The sequence below is a fragment of the Vidua chalybeata genome, chromosome 1 (assembly GCF_026979565.1).
Source record: "Vidua chalybeata isolate OUT-0048 chromosome 1, bVidCha1 merged haplotype, whole genome shotgun sequence".
NCBI classification, from domain to species: domain Eukaryota; kingdom Metazoa; phylum Chordata; class Aves; order Passeriformes; family Viduidae; genus Vidua; species Vidua chalybeata.
The window spans coordinates 94,691,380-94,696,519 of NC_071530.1; the positions used below are offsets into that span (position 1 = coordinate 94,691,380).

Here is a 5,140-nt window from a genome sequence, read left to right on the forward strand (position 1 = left end):
GAATCAGTATTAAGGTAAGTAACAAACTTTTATTTGGCGTCTTTCTGCCAATGTGCCATAGCACAATCCTTAATTACATTACTAGATCTTATTTTTCTTTATTTTCTTCCTCATCTATGGAAAACAAAGCTTATGAAACTGGTCTCTTTTTCAGTATTATATTTTAGCTTTATCCAGCTTGTGGCTTCATGCATGCACTGTCCAGTTCTGCACTGGATACAAAACTATTGTTTTCTTCTCCCCTTCTTCTTGTGGGGACATCATAACAGTTGTTTATATTTTTTTGCTGCATTTAAGATTATACCTTCATGATACTGCTGTGAAGAAATGTGAAATCATTGTCTCTGGTTTACATGCATAAAAACTGAGGCAGAGACTGATATGAACATTCTCAAATGTGTCATTTAATTTGGGATTCCCAACTCAAAAAATTACAGTCTGATTTTTAGAGGGTTTGGCATGTTCACAATACTTTCTCTGTTCAGAGGAGAGATCATCTTGACCTCGCACATGTTTGTGGGAAGTCTGCAGCTCTAACAACCAGATCTCTGACCCAAAAAAGTCAGGCTTCCCATGGAAGTAACTTGCCTGTCAACAGATGAAATCTCTGGACATGAAGCCTCTGGACATCTAGTTCTGCATGATGCCTGCCTTTGACAGGGTTCTACAGACAACTGTTTTCTTCTCCTGAGTTCCTTATTCCAGGCACGAGACATCTATTCCTTCCCACAACACAAGCAACGAGGATGTCCGCCTACAGTCACCACATTGCTCAGATACATCACCAAAGCACACGATGTCCTCTGCAACAAACCAGACATGGGTCCTAAAATGAAAAGTAATGACATCACAGAGACAGAGCTATGCAGATTAGGAACTAGGGTGATGATTAAGTTGCAGACACAGTGCCTGGCATTTTGTGACACTCTTCTTTTGAGCTCTCAGCCACAATGTAATGCATATGTCATTGTTCTTAGGCTTATTTATATGCTTTTCCAAATTCCAAATTCTTTGGTTTACTTTTCTTAGTTTATTCTAATTTTCTGTTGCTCCATTGCACCCATGATGGAACAAAGCCAGTTCTTAGTATGGAAATCACCACATAAACAGTTTAGACTTGATGAGGCCCAAACAACTGGCAGGAGAATCCTCCTACAGACCATGCTTAGCAACATTATCTTAAGCCATTGATATCACTGCAATCTATAGGTCTCCATTGAAGATTGGTTGGACCAAAAAAGAGGGTGTTACCAAAATAAGCAGAGTTTGAAAATCCAGCCCGCAAAATGTATGATTTCTTTTGACAGGACACTGTTTAGCCCTCCCATTTTCATCTGGCTACCTCTTTGCAGGGGACCTCCACAAGGTGTCTGCATTGGAAAGCATGTCTTACATGTATAAGGTTCTTCCCATGTACTCCCTAGGGTAGACACTGTCCTTGAGAATCTCAAAGCAGCCTCAGATAACTTTGTGGCAGTGGGGTAACTGAATCCCTAAAGCAGCTTTGAAAATCTTGACTTGCAAGCACTATTGTTTGAAACCTATGACAGTTTGCCTCGGTGGTGATATGAATAATAATAATAATAAAGTGCAGCATATGTGCATCAGTCATTTAATTTAGGCTTGACTGGAGACTTAGCAAGGCCATCTTCCAGCAAAATTGAATGCCTGTGAGCAGTGCAAAGGTCACAGAAAGAAACATTCCTACTATTGAGGTAGGATCAAACTAGGATTACAGTCTTTTCATGTGATGTGTACTAAATAAAAAAAAAATTAAAAAAAAAAAAAAAAAGAAGCAACAACAATAAACTAGCCCAACAATGTGCTTGATGAGTTTAAGACCTGCAGGAAAATATTTAATGTCACACAACAATGAAAGGAATTGGTACGAAGCATAAATGGCAAAGCAGTGAAAAGAACTGACACAAAGCATACTGGCATGTACAGCAACACCCACACAATCAAAAGCATTCAAGAAAATTTTAAAAAGAATCAAATGACTAAATATCTAGCTATGCAAGGGAGTTGCATAGCAAAAGTAATCTCCATCCACAGCTATCACAGAGATTTGAATGAGCTGGAATTTCAAGAATAGGTTGAATCAGTTGGCAAAAGAAAAAGAAAGATAATTAATTAGGGGTAGAAAGAGAACTCATAAATACAACCAAATACCTCACTCAACCTTCTAAGTTCATCTGTATCTCAGTAGACACACTTAGAGGTGCATTTGACCCCAAAACTTTGAGGGTTAGATTTTGGGGTGCTTCAAAATTGATTTGTATTTGGACTCAGTCCCAAGCGAAAAAAAAAAAAAAAAAATCTAAATCCAATTCTTTCCAAATTCTGGCTGTTTGGTTTAACACCCTAGTTTGGATCCAAATCTATACTGAGTCTTTACTTCTGTCACTTCCTACCATGTCACAAAGGAAGAGCATACATCTGGATGCAACGTAATAATGAGACAAAACATAACAACCCTGCAGTGGCTACCTTTACAATTTAAATGTTCTGAGGTTTTTTCATGTGATAAGCTGTGCACTGGGGATTTCATGTGATGCACTGTGCACTGGGAAATCCAGGTCATAAAATGCAGGAATGCCCAGTGATCCCCATTCAGTTCCATGACAGCATTTGTCTCTTAGTTACAGCAAGGGTAATATTATCTGCACCAAGCAACCCAGAAGAAAATTATCAATTGGTTACCAAGAAACCTAATGATTTCATCAATATTATTTTACCAGTTACAAAGGTCATTTGGAGAAGTAATGCCACACAAAATGTGCTTGTGAAGTGGGTGATGTGTGGGTGGTTGTTAAGGGTCAACACTTCATTTCTCATTTCTTTAATTGATACTTCTGAATGAGTATTAATTGAGCTGCAATGAGAAGAGTGTGCAGTTTGACAATGCAAGTGACAGGATGGAAGTGCCATTTTCAGAGTGTATATAACCACAGCTAACACCCTCAAAGCGTTAATTCCATTTTATGTCTTTCACATTTAATAGCAAATTTGCCATTTAATCTTTAAGACAGAAGTTACTTATTCTCAATCTACCTTTCACTTGCACTGATATAATCTCATGCCACTCAGACTGGCCTGTGGCATGAAGCACATCACACTTTCAAATCAGGTCCATTTTTTCATTAGCTCATATCCTTCCTGAGATGCCCTCCTTTACAGATGGCTGATCAGCAATCAACACTAGTTTGTTTCAATCAGAAAAGCAGCCGTAACTTCTCATTTAAAGACTGTTCCTGGAGAAGCGCATTAGTCGAAGGCATAAAGCTGGCACTGGGGTAACAGTGACTCTCACAACTGATTTCTTTTGGGATTTTTTTTAAAGAGATAGACCTCTTTTTTTATGTGGAGACCTGTTTTTGGGGTTGTTTTTTTTTTTTTATTTTAAAAGGAAGCATAATGAAATCCATGCCTGCGCATGGGAGCTCTTCCTGTAGCAAGGCCAAGTGCCAATAGACTGTAAATCTGAAGAGTGAATACAAAAGGTAGCAAAAGCCCAGGAGGAAGCCAGGGAATAGTTCCCATATGTACGTGCTGACACTTTCTCCCTCTCTGTTCCTCCTCCAGCAATGCAGTGTGTTGCCCTCTGAGCCTACTTGACTGAGGTTAAGCATTTACACTTTTTCAGAGGACAGTCAGTCCACTCAGGGAGATACTGGCTTTCATAGCAGCAGACTTCAAAATTATTTCCTCTCTGCTTGGGCAGCTCAAAAACACACGTGCACAGAAGCAAAGGTCAGATGTCATCCAAGTGGTGTGAGAGTGCCAGCTAAATGCTTGGGATATATTTTTTATATTGGCCTCAGTTCAGCCTCCAATTCTACGAGAATCTATTTGGCACCCACAATTCTCTCCAGTGCATTAACCCTGGGTGCAAGTGATAAGATTTAGCCTTCCAGCACTGACTAGTGGGTGCAGTCAGATAGCTAGATAACTTAATGATATCATTTGCACTCACAGTTAACTACAGGTAGAAAAGAAAGCTGGAGTTGCTGGAAAAACACAGAAAAAGAGACAGAGGTCTTTTTAACTCTCTCCCCATCCCCCCCAACCAGATTTCTTGTATTCAGTGAGGATTTGCTTTTTAGCTTGCAGTCTTCATTGCTTCTTTCTCTGTGCTGGCCATTTGCAGTTGAGCACATCAGTCTCCTGTTCAGTCTTTTTCCTTCTGTTTGCACAAGCTGGCAATCCACAGGCTATCCACCTTTCTTTCCTGACGCCCTGATTTCTCCTCTTTCATGTCACACACATACCTGCTTTTATATTTGAGCTCATCCCAGTAGTAACTTTTTGCCTATTCCCATCTGCCCCTACCCTTCTGATTTTTAATTGCTTGTTAATTCCGTATGGCTTTTTTTTCTGTTTTTTTTTTTTTTTCTCAGCTGCTGATAATTTTCAGACACTCAGTTACTCAGCCAGATCATCCTTTATCCACTAATCGCCATATTCCCTAGGCCTTTACCAATATCCCTTACTTTATTTTCCTTTGCCATCTCCCAATTTCTTATATGCAACCAAGCCTGCCTTCAAAGAAATTGAGGAGAAATCTGTCTCCCTGCACACTTGCCCCTGTTGATGTTTTATACAAGTAAGTATGTGTGATGTCATCCACATGTCATCATCTCATCCATGATTGCAGAGGGATGGCATTCACTGGCTCATGGAAGCAGGGACTGAAAAATTCCCTTCTCTTCACTAACTGAGGTCTGTGGATTCCAGGAATAAACATAAAGAAAATAAATGAATAAAATGATGCTGGTCAAACTAGCATTGGCAAAAGGCACCCTGGAGAGGCAGAGCTTCTTTAACCAGTGGGTGTGGCCCCACCTTGCATGTCTTCCTTAGTTTCTATGAACTCCTGATACTTTATACCTAAACCAAATGTGAGCTGAGTCCAAAGACTCTGAAACTTAATTACTACTCCAGTTTAGTATGAAGCCAGTGCTCAAATGGCTGAATTATACCATCTGGAAAGGACAATTGGTTATTACACTTATCAGATTGTTTGTGACAGGAATGGGTTAATTTTCCTAACCTTTTCTGTTCTTGTTCCACTCACAGGGTTGTCAAAAGGATGGATAAACGTGTTGCTATTTTCTGGTTTTGTTTCAGTGTCTATCAT

At 39.6% G+C, this 5,140-nt stretch overlaps 1 long non-coding RNA gene across 1 annotated transcript; it reads right to left on the reverse strand.

Annotated features, from left to right (window-relative positions):
- Positions 1-382: 382 nt before the first annotated feature.
- On the reverse strand, positions 383-2,331 carry LOC128797410 (uncharacterized). Its single transcript, XR_008434119.1, has 2 exons — positions 2,173-2,331; positions 383-803 (listed from the first exon to the last, which is right to left on the reverse strand). It is a non-coding gene; the product is annotated as an uncharacterized LOC128797410 (long non-coding RNA).
- Positions 2,332-5,140: the final 2,809 nt, after the last annotated feature.